This window comes from Amia ocellicauda, unplaced genomic scaffold (genome assembly GCF_036373705.1).
Source record: "Amia ocellicauda isolate fAmiCal2 unplaced genomic scaffold, fAmiCal2.hap1 HAP1_SCAFFOLD_55, whole genome shotgun sequence".
NCBI lineage: Eukaryota > Metazoa > Chordata > Actinopteri > Amiiformes > Amiidae > Amia > Amia ocellicauda.
In genome coordinates, this window is record NW_027102985.1 from 198,809 (window position 1) to 213,432 (window position 14,624).

At 46.4% G+C, this 14,624-nt stretch overlaps 17 non-coding genes and 23 pseudogenes across 17 annotated transcripts; all 40 read right to left on the minus strand.

Moving 5' to 3' along the window:
* Positions 1–528: 528 nt before the first annotated feature.
* LOC136738011 (uncharacterized) lies at positions 529–647 on the minus strand (annotated as a pseudogene).
* Positions 648–864: 217 nt separating this feature from the next.
* On the minus strand, positions 865–983 carry LOC136738219 (uncharacterized; annotated as a pseudogene).
* A 209-nt stretch (positions 984–1,192) lies between these two features.
* Positions 1,193–1,310, minus strand: LOC136738141 (uncharacterized; annotated as a pseudogene).
* A 215-nt stretch (positions 1,311–1,525) lies between these two features.
* On the minus strand, positions 1,526–1,644 carry LOC136737972 (uncharacterized; annotated as a pseudogene).
* A 216-nt stretch (positions 1,645–1,860) lies between these two features.
* Positions 1,861–1,978, minus strand: LOC136737920 (uncharacterized; annotated as a pseudogene).
* A 210-nt stretch (positions 1,979–2,188) lies between these two features.
* LOC136738031 (5S ribosomal RNA) lies at positions 2,189–2,307 on the minus strand. Its single transcript, XR_010812548.1, has one exon. It is a non-coding gene; the product is annotated as a 5S ribosomal RNA (ribosomal RNA).
* A 221-nt stretch (positions 2,308–2,528) lies between these two features.
* Positions 2,529–2,646, minus strand: LOC136737903 (5S ribosomal RNA). Its single transcript, XR_010812522.1, has one exon. It is a non-coding gene; the product is annotated as a 5S ribosomal RNA (ribosomal RNA).
* A 556-nt stretch (positions 2,647–3,202) lies between these two features.
* On the minus strand, positions 3,203–3,320 carry LOC136737946 (uncharacterized; annotated as a pseudogene).
* Positions 3,321–3,530: 210 nt separating this feature from the next.
* LOC136737909 (5S ribosomal RNA) lies at positions 3,531–3,649 on the minus strand. The gene has a single exon (XR_010812528.1). It is a non-coding gene; the product is annotated as a 5S ribosomal RNA (ribosomal RNA).
* A 224-nt stretch (positions 3,650–3,873) lies between these two features.
* On the minus strand, positions 3,874–3,992 carry LOC136738203 (uncharacterized; annotated as a pseudogene).
* A 211-nt stretch (positions 3,993–4,203) lies between these two features.
* LOC136738292 (5S ribosomal RNA) lies at positions 4,204–4,322 on the minus strand. Its single transcript, XR_010812594.1, has one exon. It is a non-coding gene; the product is annotated as a 5S ribosomal RNA (ribosomal RNA).
* Positions 4,323–4,547: 225 nt separating this feature from the next.
* On the minus strand, positions 4,548–4,666 carry LOC136738204 (uncharacterized; annotated as a pseudogene).
* Positions 4,667–4,876: 210 nt separating this feature from the next.
* Positions 4,877–4,995, minus strand: LOC136737904 (5S ribosomal RNA). Its single transcript, XR_010812523.1, has one exon. It is a non-coding gene; the product is annotated as a 5S ribosomal RNA (ribosomal RNA).
* A 221-nt stretch (positions 4,996–5,216) lies between these two features.
* Positions 5,217–5,335, minus strand: LOC136738191 (uncharacterized; annotated as a pseudogene).
* A 210-nt stretch (positions 5,336–5,545) lies between these two features.
* On the minus strand, positions 5,546–5,664 carry LOC136738293 (5S ribosomal RNA). Its single transcript, XR_010812595.1, has one exon. It is a non-coding gene; the product is annotated as a 5S ribosomal RNA (ribosomal RNA).
* Positions 5,665–5,888: 224 nt separating this feature from the next.
* Positions 5,889–6,007, minus strand: LOC136738205 (uncharacterized; annotated as a pseudogene).
* Positions 6,008–6,217: 210 nt separating this feature from the next.
* LOC136737905 (5S ribosomal RNA) lies at positions 6,218–6,336 on the minus strand. The gene has a single exon (XR_010812524.1). It is a non-coding gene; the product is annotated as a 5S ribosomal RNA (ribosomal RNA).
* Positions 6,337–6,557: 221 nt separating this feature from the next.
* LOC136738144 (uncharacterized) lies at positions 6,558–6,676 on the minus strand (annotated as a pseudogene).
* Positions 6,677–6,901: 225 nt separating this feature from the next.
* On the minus strand, positions 6,902–7,020 carry LOC136738270 (5S ribosomal RNA). Its single transcript, XR_010812574.1, has one exon. It is a non-coding gene; the product is annotated as a 5S ribosomal RNA (ribosomal RNA).
* A 225-nt stretch (positions 7,021–7,245) lies between these two features.
* LOC136738271 (5S ribosomal RNA) lies at positions 7,246–7,364 on the minus strand. The gene has a single exon (XR_010812575.1). It is a non-coding gene; the product is annotated as a 5S ribosomal RNA (ribosomal RNA).
* Positions 7,365–7,575: 211 nt separating this feature from the next.
* On the minus strand, positions 7,576–7,694 carry LOC136738042 (5S ribosomal RNA). Its single transcript, XR_010812549.1, has one exon. It is a non-coding gene; the product is annotated as a 5S ribosomal RNA (ribosomal RNA).
* Positions 7,695–7,914: 220 nt separating this feature from the next.
* Positions 7,915–8,033, minus strand: LOC136737931 (uncharacterized; annotated as a pseudogene).
* A 224-nt stretch (positions 8,034–8,257) lies between these two features.
* Positions 8,258–8,376, minus strand: LOC136738207 (uncharacterized; annotated as a pseudogene).
* Positions 8,377–8,586: 210 nt separating this feature from the next.
* LOC136737906 (5S ribosomal RNA) lies at positions 8,587–8,705 on the minus strand. Its single transcript, XR_010812525.1, has one exon. It is a non-coding gene; the product is annotated as a 5S ribosomal RNA (ribosomal RNA).
* Positions 8,706–8,926: 221 nt separating this feature from the next.
* LOC136738145 (uncharacterized) lies at positions 8,927–9,045 on the minus strand (annotated as a pseudogene).
* Positions 9,046–9,270: 225 nt separating this feature from the next.
* LOC136737914 (5S ribosomal RNA) lies at positions 9,271–9,389 on the minus strand. Its single transcript, XR_010812533.1, has one exon. It is a non-coding gene; the product is annotated as a 5S ribosomal RNA (ribosomal RNA).
* A 225-nt stretch (positions 9,390–9,614) lies between these two features.
* Positions 9,615–9,733, minus strand: LOC136738277 (5S ribosomal RNA). Its single transcript, XR_010812581.1, has one exon. It is a non-coding gene; the product is annotated as a 5S ribosomal RNA (ribosomal RNA).
* Positions 9,734–9,944: 211 nt separating this feature from the next.
* LOC136738265 (5S ribosomal RNA) lies at positions 9,945–10,063 on the minus strand. Its single transcript, XR_010812573.1, has one exon. It is a non-coding gene; the product is annotated as a 5S ribosomal RNA (ribosomal RNA).
* Positions 10,064–10,283: 220 nt separating this feature from the next.
* LOC136738246 (uncharacterized) lies at positions 10,284–10,402 on the minus strand (annotated as a pseudogene).
* A 208-nt stretch (positions 10,403–10,610) lies between these two features.
* Positions 10,611–10,729, minus strand: LOC136738025 (uncharacterized; annotated as a pseudogene).
* Positions 10,730–10,939: 210 nt separating this feature from the next.
* On the minus strand, positions 10,940–11,058 carry LOC136738058 (uncharacterized; annotated as a pseudogene).
* A 215-nt stretch (positions 11,059–11,273) lies between these two features.
* LOC136737973 (uncharacterized) lies at positions 11,274–11,392 on the minus strand (annotated as a pseudogene).
* Positions 11,393–11,617: 225 nt separating this feature from the next.
* LOC136738113 (uncharacterized) lies at positions 11,618–11,736 on the minus strand (annotated as a pseudogene).
* A 217-nt stretch (positions 11,737–11,953) lies between these two features.
* On the minus strand, positions 11,954–12,072 carry LOC136737897 (5S ribosomal RNA). The gene has a single exon (XR_010812517.1). It is a non-coding gene; the product is annotated as a 5S ribosomal RNA (ribosomal RNA).
* Positions 12,073–12,297: 225 nt separating this feature from the next.
* Positions 12,298–12,416, minus strand: LOC136738114 (uncharacterized; annotated as a pseudogene).
* Positions 12,417–12,632: 216 nt separating this feature from the next.
* On the minus strand, positions 12,633–12,751 carry LOC136738053 (5S ribosomal RNA). Its single transcript, XR_010812550.1, has one exon. It is a non-coding gene; the product is annotated as a 5S ribosomal RNA (ribosomal RNA).
* Positions 12,752–12,975: 224 nt separating this feature from the next.
* On the minus strand, positions 12,976–13,094 carry LOC136738267 (uncharacterized; annotated as a pseudogene).
* A 549-nt stretch (positions 13,095–13,643) lies between these two features.
* LOC136738200 (uncharacterized) lies at positions 13,644–13,762 on the minus strand (annotated as a pseudogene).
* A 210-nt stretch (positions 13,763–13,972) lies between these two features.
* Positions 13,973–14,091, minus strand: LOC136738242 (5S ribosomal RNA). The gene has a single exon (XR_010812571.1). It is a non-coding gene; the product is annotated as a 5S ribosomal RNA (ribosomal RNA).
* Positions 14,092–14,310: 219 nt separating this feature from the next.
* Positions 14,311–14,429, minus strand: LOC136738247 (uncharacterized; annotated as a pseudogene).
* Positions 14,430–14,624: the final 195 nt, after the last annotated feature.

The following is a 14,624-nucleotide window of genomic DNA, read 5'->3' on the forward strand; positions in this document are numbered from 1 at the left end:
GGCTGCATGATGTCTCTTAATGGTTGGCGGGTTTTGACGGAACATCCAGCAAAAAAAAAAAAGAGAAATGGAGGGAGAAATACCAGTGCAGCAAAGGGTGTTGACAGTAGCTGGATACGTGTACAATACTTCAATTATATCTCCTCCAGACAGATAGAGAGTATTAAGAGCTACGATAAAGTTACACAGGAGACGTAAAAGCTTGCAGCACGATGTATTTCCAGGAGGTCTCACATTCATGTACTGACCAGGTCCTGCCCCGTTTAGCTTCCGATATCTGACGAGATCCGGCGCGTTCAGGATGGTGTGGCCGCAAGCCGAGATGCCTGGCTGCATGATGTCTCTTAAAGGCTGGCGGGTATTGACGGAACTGCCAGCAAAAAAAAAAAAGAAAAATAGAGGGAAATATACCAGTGCAGCAAAGGGTGTTGAAAGTAGCCGGGTACGTGTACAATTCTTCAATTATATCTCCTGGAGACAGAAAGAGAGTATTAAGAGCTACGATGAAGTTACCCAGGAGACATAAAAAGCTTGCAGCACCTCGTATTTCTCGGAGGTCTCCCATTCAAGTACTGACCAGGCCCTGCCCCGTTTAGCTTCCGAGATCTGACGAGATCGGGCGCATTCAGGACGGTGTGGCCACAAGCCGAAAGGCCTGGCTGCATGATGTCTCTTAAAGGTTGGCGGGTATTGACGGAACTTCCAGCAAAAAAAAAAAAAAAAAAAAGAAAAATGGAGGGAGAAATATCAGTGCAGCAAAGGCTGTTGAAAGTAGCCGGGTACGTGTACAATTCTTCAATAATATCTCCTCCAGACAGATAGAGAGTATTAAGAGCTACGATAAAGTTACCCAGGAGACGTAAAAGCTTGCAGCACGAGGTATTTCAAGGAGGTCTCCCATCCAAGTACTGACCAGGTCATGCCCCGTTTAGCTTTCGAGATCTTACGAGATCGGGCGCGTTCAGGACGGTGTGGCCGCAATACGAGATGCCTGGCTGCATGATGTCTCTTAAAGGCTGGCGGGTATTGACGGAACTGCCTGCAAAAAAAAAAAGAAAAATAGAGGGAAATATACCAGTGCAGCAAAGGGTGTTGAAAGTAGCCGGGTACGTGTACAATTCTTCAATTATATCTCCTGGAGACAGAAAGAGAGTTTTAAGAGCTACGATGAAGTTACCCAGGAGACGTAAAAAGCTTGCAGCACCTGGTATTTCCAGGAGGTCACACATCCAAGTACTGACCAGGCCCTGCCCCGTTAGCTTCCGAAATCTGATATGATCGGGCGCGTTCAGGACGGTGTGACTACAAGCCAAGAGGCCTGGCTGCATGATGTCTCTTAAAGGCTGGCGGATATTGACGGAACTTCCAGCAAAAAAATAAAATAAAAAGAAAAATGGAGGGAAAATATCAGTGCAGCAAAGGGTGTTGAAAGTAGCCTAGTACGTGTACAATTCTTCAATTATATCTCCTGGACACAGAAAGAGAGTATTAAGAGCTACGATGAAGTTACCCAGGAGACGTAAAAGGCTTGCAGCACCTGGTATTTCTAGGAGGTCTCCCATCCAAGTACTGACCAAGCCATGCCCCGTTTAGCTTCCGAGTTCTGACGAGATCGGGCGAATTCAGGACGGTGTGGCCGCAAGCCGAGAGGCCCGGCTGCATGATGTCTCTTTAAGGCTGGCGGGTATTGACGGAACTTCCAGCAAAAGAAAAAAGAAAAAAGAAAAATGGAGGGAAAAATATCAGTGCAGCAAAGGGTTTTGAAAGTAGCCGGGTACGTGTACAATTCTTCAATAATATCTCCTACAGACTGAAAGAGAGTATTAAGAGCTATGATGAAGTTACCCAGGAGACGTAAAAAGCTTGCAGCACCTGGTATTTCTAGGAGGTCTCCCATCCAAGTACTGACCAGGCCCTGCCCCGTTAGCTTCCGAGATCTGACGAGATCGGGCGCGTTCAGGATGGTGTGGCCGCAAGCCGAGATTCCTGGCTGCATGACGTCTCTTAAAGGCTGGCGGGTATTGACGGAACTGCCAGCAAAAAAAAAAAAGAAAAATAGAGGGAAATATACCAGTGCAGCAAAGGGTGTTGAAAGTAGCCGGGTACGTGTACAATTCTTCAATTATATCTCCTGGAGACAGAAAGAGAGTATTAAGAGCTACGATGAAGTTACCCAGGAGACGTAAAAAGCTTGCAGCACCTGGTATTTCTAGGAGGTCTCCCATCCAAGTACTGACCAGGCCCTGCCCCGTTTAGCTTCCGAGATCTGACGAGATCGGGCGCATTCAGGACGGTGTGGCCACAAGCCGAGATGCCTGGCTGCATGATGTCTCTTAAAGGTTGGCGGGTATTGACGGAACTTCCAGCAAAAAAAAAAAAAAAAAAAAATAGAAAAATGGAGGGAAAAATATCAGTGCAGGAAAGGGTGTTGAAAGTAGCCGGGTACGTGTACAATTCTTCAATTATATCTCCTGGAGACAGAAAGAGAGTATTAAGAGCTACGATGAAGTTACCCAGGAGACGTAAAAAGCTTGCAGCACCTGGTATTTCCAGGAGGTCACCCATCCAAGTACTGACCAGGCCCTGCCCCGTTAGCTTCCAAGATCAGATGAGATCGGGCGCGTTCAGGACGGTGTGGCCGCAAGCCAAGAGGCCTGGCTGCATGATGTCTCTTAAAGGCTGGCGGGTATTGACGGAACTTCCAGCAAAAAAAAAAAAATAAATAAATAGAAAAATGGAGGGAAAAATATCAGTGCAGGACAGGGTGTTGAAAGTAGCCGGGTACATGTACAATTCTTCAATTATATCTCCTCCAGACTGAATGAGAGTATTAAGAGCTACGCTGAAGTTACCCAGGAGATGTAAAAAGCTTGCAGCACCTGGTATTTCCAGGAGGTCTCACATTCAAGTACTGACCAGGTCCTGCCCCGTTTAGCTTCCGAAATCTGACGATATCATGCGCATTCAGGACGGTGTGGCCGAAAGCCGAGAGGCCCAGCTGCATGATGTCTCTTTAAGGCTGACGGGTATTGACGGAACTTCCAGCAAAAGAAAAAAGAAAAAAGAAAAATGGAGGGAAAAATATCAGTGCAGCAAAGGGTTTTGAAAGTAGCCGGGTACGTGTACAATTCTTCAATAATATCTCCTACAGACTGAAAGAGAGTATTAAGAGCTATGATGAAGTTACCCAGGAGACGTAAAAAGCTTGCAGCACCTGGTATTTCTAGGAGGTCTCCCATCCGAGTACTGACCAGGCCCTGCCCCGTTAGCTTCCGAGATCTGACGAGATCGGGCGCGTTCAGGATGGTGTGGCCGCAAGCCGAGATGCCTGGCTGCATGACGTCTCTTAAAGGCTGGCGGGTATTGACGGAACTGCCAGCAAAAAAAAAAAAGAAAAATAGAGGGAAATATACCAGTGCAGCAAAGGGTGTTGAAAGTAGCCGGGTACGTGTACAATTCTTCAATTATATCTCCTGGAGACAGAAAGAGAGTATTAAGAGCTACGATGAAGTTACCCAGAAGACGTAAAAAGCTTGCAGCACCTGGTATTTCTAGGAGGTCTCCCATCCAAGTACTGACCAGGCCCTGCCCCTTTTAGCTTCCGAGATCTGACGAGATCGGGCGCATTCAGGACGGTGTGGCCACAAGCCGAAAGGCCTGGCTGCATGATGTCTCTTAAAGGTTGGCGGGTATTGACGGAACTTCCAGCAAAAAAAAAAAAAAAAAATAGAAAAAAGAAAAATGGATGGAAAAATATCAGTGCAGCAAAGGGTGTTGACAGTAGCTGGATACGTGTGCAATACTTCAATTATATCTCCTCCAGACAGAGAGAGAGTATTAAGAGCTACGATAAAGTTACCCAAGAGACGTAAAAGCTTGCAGAACTAGGTATTTCCAGGAGGTCTCACTTTCATGTACTGACCAGGTCCTGCCCCGTTTAGCTTCCGAGATCTGACGAGATCGGGCGCGTTCAGGATGGTGTGGCCGCAAGCCGAGATGCCTGGCTGCATGATGTCTCTTAAAGGCTGGCGGGTATTGACGGAACTGCCAGCAAAAAAAAAAAATGAAAAATAGAGGGAAATATACCAGTGCAGCAAAGGGTGTTGAAAGTAGCCGGGTACGTGTACAATTCTTCAATTATATCTCCTGGAGACAGAAAGAGAGTATTAAGAGCTACGATGAAGTTACCCAGGAGACGTAAAAAGCTTGCAGCACCTGGTATTTCCAGGAGGTCACCCATCCAAGTACTGACGAGGCCCTGCCCCGTTTAGCTTCCGAGATCTGACGAGATCGGGCGCATTCAGGACGGTGTGGCCACAAGCCGAAAGGCCTGGCTGCATGATGTCTCTTAAAGGTTGGCGGGTATTGACGGAACTTCCAGCAAAAAAAAAAAGAAAAAAATTGAAAAAAGAAAAATGGATGGAAAAATATCAGTGCAGCAAAGGGTGTTGACAGTAGCTGGATACGTGTGCAATACTTCAATTATATCTCCTCCAGACAGAGAGAGAGTATTAAGAGCTACGATAAAGTTACCCAGGAGACGTAAAAGCTTGCAGAACTAGGTATTTCCAGGAGGTCTCACTTTCATGTACTGACCAGGTCCTGCCCCGTTTAGCTTCCGAGATCTGACGAGATCGGGCGCGTTCAGGATGGTGTGGCCGCAAGCCGAGATGCCTGGCTGCATGATGTCTCTTAAAGGCTGGCGGGTATTGACGGAACTGCCAGCAAAAAAAAAAATGAAAAATAGAGGGAAATATACCAGTGCAGCAAAGGGTGTTGAAAGTAGCCGGGTACGTGTACAATTCTTCAATTATATCTCCTGGAGACAGAAAGAGAGTATTAAGAGCTACGATGAAGTTACCCAGGAGACGTAAAAAGCTTGCAGCACCTGGTATTTCCAGGAGGTCACCCATCCAAGTACTGACGAGGCCCTGCCCCGTTTAGCTTCCGAGATCTGACGAGATCGGGCGTGTTCAGGACGGTGTGGCCACAAGCCAAGAGGCCGGGCTGCATGATGTCTCTTAAAGGCTGGCGGGTATTGACAGAACTTCCAGCAAAAAATAAAAAATAAATAAATAGAAAAATGGAGGGAAAAATATCAGTGCAGGACAGGGTGTTGAAAGTAGCCGGGTACATGTACAATTCTTCAATTATATCTCCTCCAGACTGAATGAGAGTATTAAGAGCTACGCTGAAGTTACCCAGGAGATGTAAAAAGCTTTTAGCACCTGGTATTTCCAGGAGGTCACCCATCCAATTACTGACCAGGCCCTGCCCAGTTTTTCTTCCGAGATCTGACGAGATCTTGCGTATTCAGGATGGTGTGGCCGCAAGCCGAGATGCCTGGCTGCATGATGTCTCTTAAAGGCTGGCGGGTATTGACGGAACTGCCAGCAAAAAAAAAAATGAAAAATAGAGGGAAATATACCAGTGCAGCAAAGGGTGTTGAAAGTAGCCGGGTACGTGTACAATTCTTCAATTATATCTCCTGGAGACAGAAAGAGAGTATTAAGAGCTACGATGAAGTTACCCAGGAGACGTAAAAAGCTTGCAGCACCTGGTATTTCCAGGAGGTCACCCATCCAAGTACTGACGAGGCCCTGCCCCGTTTAGCTTCCGAGATCTGACGAGATCGGGCGCATTCAGGACGGTGTGGCCACAAGCCGAAAGGCCTGGCTGCATGATGTCTCTTAAAGGTTGGCGGGTATTGACGGAACTTCCAGCAAAAAAAAAAAAAAAAAATAGAAAAAAGAAAAATGGATGGAAAAATATCAGTGCAGCAAAGGGTGTTGACAGTAGCTGGATACGTGTGCAACACTTCAATTATATCTCCTCCAGACAGAGAGAGAGTATTAAGAGCTACGATAAAGTTACCCAGGAGACGTAAAAGCTTGCAGAACTAGGTATTTCCAGGAGGTCTCACTTTCATGTACTGACCAGGTCCTGCCCCGTTTAGCTTCCGAGATCTGACGAGATCGGGCGCGTTCAGGATGGTGTGGCCGCAAGCCGAGATGCCTGGCTGCATGATGTCTCTTAAAGGCTGGCGGGTATTGACGGAACTGCCAGCAAAAAAAAAAATGAAAAATAGAGGGAAATATACCAGTGCAGCAAAGGGTGTTGAAAGTAGCCGGGAACGTGTACAATTCTTCAATTATATCTCCTGGAGACAGAAAGAGAGTATTAAGAGCTACGATGAAGTTACCCAGGAGACGTAAAAAGCTTGCAGCACCTGGTATTTCCAGGAGGTCACCCATCCAAGTACTGACGAGGCCCTGCCCCGTTTAGCTTCCGAGATCTGACGAGATCGGGCGTGTTCAGGACGGTGTGGCCACAAGCCAAGAGGCCGGGCTGCATGATGTCTCTTAAAGGCTGGCGGGTATTGACAGAACTTCCAGCAAAAAATAAAAAATAAATAAATAGAAAAATGGAGGGAAAAATATCAGTGCAGGACAGGGTGTTGAAAGTAGCCGGGTACATGTACAATTCTTCAATTATATCTCCTCCAGACTGAATGAGAGTATTAAGAGCTACGCTGAAGTTACCCAGGAGATGTAAAAAGCTTTCAGCACCTGGTATTTCCAGGAGGTCACCCATCCAATTACTGACCAGGCCCTGCCCAGTTTTTCTTCCGAGATCTGACGAGATCTTGCGTCTTCAGGATGGTGTGGCCGCAAGCCGAGATGCCTGGCTGCATGATGTCTCTTAAAGGTTGGCGGGTATTGACGGAACTTCCAGCAAAAAAAAAATATAAAAAAAGAAAAAAGAAAAATGGATGGAAAAATATCAGTGCAGCAAAGGGTGTTGACAGTAGCTGGATACGTGTACAATACTTCAATTATATCTCCTCCAGACAGAGAGAGAGTATTAAGAGCTACGATGAAGTTACCCAGGAGACGTAAAAAGCTTGCAGCACCTGGTATTTCTAGGAGGTCTCCCATCCAAGTACTGACCAGGCCCTGCCCCGTTTAGCTTCCGAGATCTGACGAGATCAGGCGCATTCAGGACGGTGTGGCCACAAGCCGAAAGGCCTGGCTGCATGATGTCTCTTAAAGGTTGGCGGGTATTGACGGAACTTCCAGCAAAAAAAAAATATAAAAAAAGAAAAAAGAAAAATGGATGGAAAAATATCAGGGCAGCAAAGGGTGTTGACAGTAGCTGGATACGTGTACAATACTTCAATTATATCTCCTCCAGACAGAGAGAGAGTATTAAGAGCTACGATGAAGTTACCCAGGAGACGTAAACAGCTTGCAGCACCTGGTATTTCTAGGAGGTCTCCCATCCAAGTACTGACCAGGCCCTGCCCCGTTTAGCTTCCGAGATCTGACGAGATCAGGCGCATTCAGGACGGTGTGGCCACAAGCCGAAAGGCCTGGCTGCATGATGTCTCTTAAAGGTTGGCGGGTATTGACGGAACTGCCAGCAAAAAAAAAAAAAGAAAAATAGAGGGAAATATACCAGTGCAGCAAAGGGTGTTGAAAGTAGCCGGGTACGTGTACAATTCTTCAATTATATCTCCTGGAGACAGAAAGAGAGTATTAAGAGCTACGATGAAGTTACCCAGGAGACGTAAAAAGCTTGCAGCACCTGGTATTTCTAGGAGGTCTCCCATCCAAGTACTGACCAGGCCCTGCCCCGTTTAGCTTCCGAGATCTGACGAGATCGGGCGCATTCAGGACGGTGTGGCCACAAGCCGAAAGGCCTGGCTGCATGATGTCTCTTAAAGGTTGGCGGGTATTGACGGAACTTCCAGCAAAAAGAAAAAAAAAAAAAAATAGAAAAATGGAGGGAAAAATATCACTGCAGGAAAGGGTGTTGAAAGTAGCCGGGTACGTGTACAATTCTTCAATTATATCTCCTGCAGACTGAAAGAGAATATTAAGAGCTACGATAAAGTTACCCAGGAGACGTAAAAGCTTGCAGCACCTGGTATTTCCAGGAGGTCTCACATTCAAGTACTGACCAGGCCCTGCCCCGTTTAGCTTCCGAGATCTGACGAGATCGGGCGCATTCAGGACGGTGTGGCCACAAGCCGAAAGGCCTGGCTGCATGATGTCTCTTAAAGGTTGGCGGGTATTGACGGAACTTCCAGCAAAAAAAAAAAAAAAAAATAGAAAAAAGAAAAATGGATGGAAAAATATCAGTGCAGCAAAGGGTGTTGACAGTAGCTGGATACGTGTGCAATACTTCAATTATATCTCCTCCAGACAGAGAGAGAGTATTAAGAGCTACGATAAAGTTACCCAGGAGACGTAAAAGCTTGCAGAACTAGGTATTTCCAGGAGGTCTCACTTTCATGTACTGACCAGGTCCTGCCCCGTTTAGCTTCCGAGATCTGACGAGATCGGGCGCGTTCAGGATGGTGTGGCCGCAAGCCGAGATGCCTGGCTGCATGATGTCTCTTAAAGGCTGGCGGGTATTGACGGAACTGCCAGCAAAAAAAAAAATGAAAAATAGAGGGAAATATACCAGTGCAGCAAAGGGTGTTGAAAGTAGCCGGGTACGTGTACAATTCTTCAATTATATCTCCTGGAGACAGAAAAAGAGTATTAAGAGCTACGATGAAGTTACCCAGGAGACGTAAAAAGCTTGCAGCACCTGGTATTTCCAGGAGGTCACCCATCCAAGTACTGACGAGGCCCTGCCCCGTTTAGCTTCCGAGATCTGACGAGATCGGGCGTGTTCAGGACGGTGTGGCCACAAGCCAAGAGGCCGGGCTGCATGATGTCTCTTAAAGGCTGGCGGGTATTGACAGAACTTCCAGCAAAAAATAAAAAATAAATAAATAGAAAAATGGAGGGAAAAATATCAGTGCAGGACAGGGTGTTGAAAGTAGCCGGGTACATGTACAATTCTTCAATTATATCTCCTCCAGACTGAATGAGAGTATTAAGAGCTACGCTGAAGTTACCCAGGAGATGTAAAAAGCTTTCAGCACCTGGTATTTCCAGGAGGTCACCCATCCAATTACTGACCAGGCCCTGCCCAGTTTTTCTTCCGAGATCTGACGAGATCTTGCGTCTTCAGGATGGTGTGGCCGCAAGCCGAGATGCCTGGCTGCATGATGTCTCTTAAAGGTTGGCGGGTATTGACGGAACTTCCAGCAAAAAAAAAATATAAAAAAAGAAAAAAGAAAAATGGATGGAAAAATATCAGTGCAGCAAAGGGTGTTGACAGTAGCTGGATACGTGTACAATACTTCAATTATATCTCCTCCAGACAGAGAGAGAGTATTAAGAGCTACGATGAAGTTACCCAGGAGACGTAAAAAGCTTGCAGCACCTGGTATTTCTAGGAGGTCTCCCATCCAAGTACTGACCAGGCCCTGCCCCGTTTAGCTTCGGAGATCTGACGAGATCAGGCGCATTCAGGACGGTGTGGCCACAAGCCGAAAGGCCTGGCTGCATGATGTCTCTTAAAGGTTGGCGGGTATTGACGGAACTTCCAGCAAAAAAAAAATATAAAAAAAGAAAAAAGAAAAATGGATGGAAAAATATCAGGGCAGCAAAGGGTGTTGACAGTAGCTGGATACATGTACAATACTTCAATTATATCTCCTCCAGACAGAGAGAGAGTATTAAGAGCTACGATGAAGTTACCCAGGAGACGTAAACAGCTTGCAGCACCTGGTATTTCTAGGAGGTCTCCCATCCAAGTACTGACCAGGCCCTGCCCCGTTTAGCTTCCGAGATCTGACGAGATCAGGCGCATTCAGGACGGTGTGGCCACAAGCCGAAAGGCCTGGCTGCATGATGTCTCTTAAAGGTTGGCGGGTATTGACGGAACTGCCAGCAAAAAAAAAAAAAGAAAAATAGAGGGAAATATACCAGTGCATCAAAGGGTGTTGAAAGTAGCCGGGTACGTGTACAATTCTTCAATTATATCTCCTGGAGACAGAAAGAGAGTATTAAGAGCTACGATGAAGTTACCCAGGAGACGTAAAAAGCTTGCAGCACCTGGTATTTCTAGGAGGTCTCCCATCCAAGTACTGACCAGGCCCTGCCCCGTTTAGCTTCCGAGATCTGACGAGATCGGGCGCATTCTGGACGGTGTGGCCACAAGCCGAAAGGCCTGGCTGCATGATGTCTCTTAAAGGTTGGCGGGTATTGACGGAACTTCCAGCAAAAAGAAAAAAAAAAAAAAATAGAAAAATGGAGGGAAAAATATCACTGCAGGAAAGGGTGTTGAAAGTAGCCGGGTACGTGTACAATTCTTCAATTATATCTCCTGCAGACTGAAAGAGAATATTAAGAGCTACGATAAAGTTACCCAGGAGACGTAAAAGCTTGCAGCACCTGGTATTTCCAGGAGGTCTCACATTCAAGTACTGACCAGGTCCTGCCCCGTTTAGCTTCCGAGATCTGACGATATCATGCGCATTCAGGACGGTGTGGCCGAAAGCCGAGAGGCCCAGCTGCATGATGTCTCTTTAAGGCTGGCGGGTATTGACGGAACTGCCAGCAAAAAAAAAAAGAAAAATGGATGGAAAAATATCAGTGCAGCAAAGGATGTTGACAGTAGCTGGGTACGTGTACAGTACTTCAATAATATCTCCTCCAGACAGATAGAGAGTATTAAGAGCTACGATAAAGTTACCCAGGAGACGTAAAAGCTTGCAGCACCTGGTATTTCTAGGAGGTCTCCCATCCAAGTACTGACCAGGCCATGCCCCATTTAGCTTCCAAGATCTGACGAGATCGGGCGCGTTCAGGATGGTGTGGCCGCAAGCCGAGATGCCTGGCTGCATGATGTCTCTTAAAGGTTGGCGGGTATTGACGGAACTGCCAGCAAAAAAAAAAAAGAAAAATAGAGGGAAATATACCAGTGCAGCAAAGGGTGTTGAAAGTAGCCGGGTACGTGTACAATTCTTCAATTATATCTCCTGGAGACAGAAAGAGAGTTTTAAGAGCTACGATGAAGTTACCCAGGAGACGTAAAAAGCTTGCAGCACCTGGTATTTCCAGGAGGTCACACATCCAAGTACTGACCAGGCCCTGCCCCGTTTAGCTTCCGAAATCTGATATGATCGGGCGCGTTCAGGACGGTGTGACTACAAGCCAAGAGGCCTGGCTGCATGATGTCTCTTAAAGGCTGGCGGATATTGACGGAACTTCCAGCAAAAAAATAAAATAAAAAGAAAAATGGAGGGAAAATATCAGTGCAGCAAAGGGTGTTGAAAGTAGCCTAGTACGTGTACAATTCTTCAATTATATCTCCTGGACACAGAAAGAGAGTATTAAGAGCTACGATGAAGTTACCCAGGAGACGTAAAAGGCTTGCAGCACCTGGTATTTCTAGGAGGTCTCCCATCCAAGTACTGACCAAGCCATGCCCCGTTTAGCTTCCGAGTTCTGACGAGATCGGGCGAATTCAGGACGGTGTGGCCGCAAGCCGAGAGGCCTGGCTGCATGATGTCTCTTAAAGGTTGGCGGGTATTGACGGAACTTCCAGCAAAAAAAAAAAAAAAAAAAAAGAAAAAGAAAAATGGAGGGAAAAATATCAGTGCAGTAATGGGTTTTGAAAGTAGCCGGGTACGTGTACAATTCTTCAATTATATCTCCTCCAGACAGAAAGAGAGTATTAAGAGCTACGATGAAGTTACCCAGGAGACGTAAAAAGCTTGCAGCACCTGGCATTTCCAGGAGGTCACCCATCCAAGTACTGACCAGGCCCTGCCCCTTTTACCTTCCGAGATCTGACGATATCGGGCGCGTTCAGGACGGTGTGGCCGAAAGCCAAGAGGCCCGGCTGCATGATGTCTCTTTAGGCTGGTGGGTATTGACGGAACTTCCAGCAAAAAAAAAAAAAAAAAAAAGAAAAATGGAGGGAGAAATATCAGTGCAGCAAAGGGTGTTGAAAGTAGCCGGGTACGTGTACAATTCTTCAATTATATCTCCTGGAGACAGAAAGAGAGTATTAAGAGCTACGATGAAGTTACCCAGGAGACGTAAAAAGCTTGCAGCACCTGGTATTTCTAGGAGGTCTCCCATCCAAGTACTGACCAGGCCCTGCCCCGTTTAGCTTCCGAGATCTGACAAGATCGGGCGCATTCAGGACGGTGTGGCCACAAGCCGAAAGGCCTGGCTGCATGATGTCTCTTAAAGGTTGGCGGGTATTGACGGAACTTCCAGCAAAAAAAAAAAAGAAAAAAATGAAAAAGAAAAATGGAGGGAAAAATATCAGTGCAGTAATGGGTTTTGAAAGTAGCCGGGTACGTGTACAATTCTTCAATTATATCTCCTCCAGACAGAAAGAGAGTATTAAGAGCTACGATGAAGTTACCCAGGAGACGTAAAAAGCTTGCAGCACCTGGCATTTCCAGGAGGTCACCCATCCAAGTACTGACCAGGCCCTGCCCCTTTTACCTTCCGAGATCTGACGATATCGGGCGCGTTCAGGACGGTGTGGCCGAAAGCCAAGAGGCCCGGCTGCATGATGTCTCTTTAGGCTGGTGGGTATTGACGGAACTTCCAGCAAAAAAAAAAAAAAAAAAAGAAAAATGGAGGGAGAAATATCAGTGCAGCAAAGGGTGTTGAAAGTAGCCGGGTACGTGTACAATTCTTCAATTATATCTCCTGGAGACAGAAAGAGAGTATTAAGAGCTACGATGAAGTTACCCAGGAGACGTAAAAAGCTTGCAGCACCTGGTATTTCTAGGAGGTCTCCCATCCAAGTACTGACCAGGCCCTGCCCCGTTTAGCTTCCGAGATCTGACGAGATCGGGCGCATTCAGGACGGTGTGGCCACAAGCCGAAAGGCCTGGCTGCATGATGTCTCTTAAAGGTTGGCGGGTATTGACGGAACTTCCAGCAAAAAAAAAAAAGAAAAAAAGAAAAAAGAAAAATGGATGGAAAAATATCAGTGCAGCAAAGGGTGTTGACAGTAGCTGGATACGTGTACAGTACTTCAATTATATCTCCTCCAGACAGAGAGAGAGTATTAAGAGCTACGATAAAGTTACCCAGGAGACGTAAAAGCTTGCAGAACTAGGTATTTCCAGGAGGTCTCACTTTCAAGTACTGACCAGGTCCTGCCCCGTTTAGCTTCCGAGATCTGACGAGATAGGGCGCGTTCAGGATGGTGCGGCCGCAAGCCGAGATGCCTGGCTGCATGATGTCTCTTAAAGGCTGGCGGGTATTGACGGAACTGCCAGCAAAAAAAAAAAAAAAAAAAGAAAAATGGATGGAAAAATATCAGTGCAGCAAATGGTGTTGACAGTAGCTGGGTACGTGTACAATACTTCAATTATATCTCCTCCAGACAGATAGAGAGTATTAAGAGCTACGATAAAGTTACCCAGGAGACGTAAAAGCTTGCAGCACCAGGTATTTCCAGGAGGTCTCACATTCATGTACTGACCAGGTCCTGCCCCGTTTAGCTTCCGAAATCTGACGATATCATGCGCATTCAGGACGGTGTGGCCGAAAGCCGAGAGGCCCAGCTGCATGATGTCTCTTTAAGGCTGGCGGGTATTGACGGAACTTCCAGCAAAAAAAAAAGAAAAAAGAAAAATGGAGGGAAAAATATCAGTGCAGCAAAGGGTTTTGAAAGTAGCCGGGTACGTGTACAATTCTTCAATAATATCTCCTCCAGACAGAGAGAGAGTATTAAGAGCTACGATAAAGTTACCCAGGAGACGTAAAAGCTTGCAGCACCAGGTATTTCCAGGAGGTCTCACTTTCATGTACCGACCAGGTCCTGCCCCGTTTAGCTTCCAAGATCTGACGAGATCGGGCGAGTTCAGGATGGTGTGGCCGCAAGCCGAGATGCCTGGCTGCATGATGTCTCTTAAAGGCTGGCGGGTATTGACGGAACTGCCAGCAAAAAAAAAAAAGAAAAATAGAGGGAAATATACCAGTGCAGCAAAGGGTGTTGAAAGTAGCCGGGTACGTGTACAATTCTTCAATTATATCTCCTGGAGACAGAAAGAGAGTATTAAGAGCTACGATGAAGTTACCCAGGAGACGTAAAAAGCTTGTAGCACCTGGTATTTCTAGGAGGTCTCCCATCCAAGTACTGACCAGGCCCTGCCCCGTTTAGCTTCCGAGATCTGACGAGATCGGGTGCATTCAGTACGGTGTGGCCACAAGCCGAAAGGCCAGGCTGCATGATGTCTCTTAAAGGTTGGCGGGTATTGACGGAACTTCCAGCAAAAAGAAAAAAAAACAAAAATAGAAAAATGGAGGGAAAAATATCAGTGCAGGAAGGGTGTTGAAAGTAGCCGGGTACGTGTACAATTCTTCAATTATATCTCCTGCAGACTGAAAGAGAGTATTAAGAGCTACGATAAAGTTACCCAGGAGACGTAAAAGCTTGCAGCACCTGGTATTTCCAGGAGGTCTCACATTCAAGTACTGACCAGGTCCTGCCCCGTTTAGCTTCCGAGATCTGACGATATCATGCGCATTCAGGACGGTGTGGCCGAAAGCCGAGAGGCCCAGCTGCATGATGTCTCTTTAAGGCTGGCGGGTATTGACGGAACTTCCAGCAAAAAAAAAAAGAAAAAAGAAAAATGGAGGGAAAAATATCAGTGCAGCAAAGGGTTTTGAAAGTAGCCGGGTACGTGTACAATTCTTCAATAATATCTCCTACAGACTGAAAGAGAGTATTAAGAGCTATGATGA